Source organism: Oncorhynchus tshawytscha, unplaced genomic scaffold, assembly GCF_018296145.1.
Source record: "Oncorhynchus tshawytscha isolate Ot180627B unplaced genomic scaffold, Otsh_v2.0 Un_contig_673_pilon_pilon, whole genome shotgun sequence".
NCBI classification, from domain to species: Eukaryota; Metazoa; Chordata; class Actinopteri; order Salmoniformes; family Salmonidae; genus Oncorhynchus; species Oncorhynchus tshawytscha.
The window spans coordinates 272501-273788 of NW_024609787.1; positions in this window are offsets into that span (position 1 = coordinate 272501).

Below are 1288 nucleotides of genomic sequence, written 5' to 3' on the forward strand. Positions count from 1 at the left end.
TGGAATAGTTCTGTTGAATAAAATAGTTATTCTCGCAGTAGGCCTAGTTGTGATGTTGAAGTGGAATAGTTCTGTTGAATAAAATAGTTATTCACTAGTTGTGATGTTGAAGTGGAATAGTTCTGTTGAATAAAATAGTTATTCTCGCAGTAGGCCTAGTTGTGATGTTGAAAGTGGAATAGTTCTGTTGAATAAAATAGTTATTCTCGCAGTAGGTCTAGTTGTGATGTTGAAGTGGAATAGCAGTAGGTCTAGTTGTGATGTTGAAGTGGAATAGTTCTGTAGTTATTCTCGCAAGGTCTAGTTGTGATGTTGAAGTGGAATAGTTCTGTTGAATAAAATAGTTATTCTGCAGTAGGTCTAGTTGTGATGTTGAAGTGGAATATTCTGTGTGTAAAACAGTTATTCTCGCAGTAGGTCTAGTTGTGATGTTCTAGTTGTGATGTTGAAGTGGAATAGTTCTAGTTGTCTAATAAAATAGTTCTGTTGAATAAAATAGTTATTCTATTCAGTAGGTCTAGTTGTGATGTTGAAGTGGAATAGTTCTGATTCTGAATAAAATAGTTAGTTATTTCTAGGTCTAGTTGTGATGTTTGGAATAGTCGTAACAAAAATCTCGCAGTAGGTCTAGTTGTGATGTTGAAGTGGAATAGTTCTGTGTGTAAAATAGTTATTCTCGCAGTAGGTCTAGTTGTGTTGATGTGGAATAGAAGTTAATCAGTAGGTCTGTGATGTTGAAGTGGAATAGTTGTTGTAAAATAGTTATTCTCGTAAAGTAGGCCTAGTTGTGATGTCTGTAGTAGGTCTAGTTTTTCCTCGCAGTAGGCCTAGTTGTGATGTTGAAGTGGAATAGTTCTGTTGAATAAAATAGTTATTCTGCAGTAGGCCCCCTAGTTGTGATGTTGAAGTGGAATAGTTCTGTTGAATAAAATAGTTATTCTGCAGTAGGCCTAGTTGTGATGTTGAAGTGGAATAGTTCTGTTGAATAAAATAGTTATTCTGCAGTAGGTCTAGTTGTGATGTTGAAGTGGAATAGTTCTGTGGAGTTATTCTAGTAGGTCTAGTTGTGATGTTGAAATGGAATAGTTATTCTCGCAGTAGGTCTAGTTGTGATGTTGAAGTGGAATAGTTCTGTTGATGTTGAAGTGGAAATAAAATAGTTATTCTCGCAGTAGGTCTAGTTGTGATGTTGAAGTGGAATAGTTCTGTTGTAAAATAGTTATTCTCGCAGTAGGTCTGATGTTGAAGTGGAATAGTTCTGTGATGTTGTTGAAGTGGAATAGTTCTG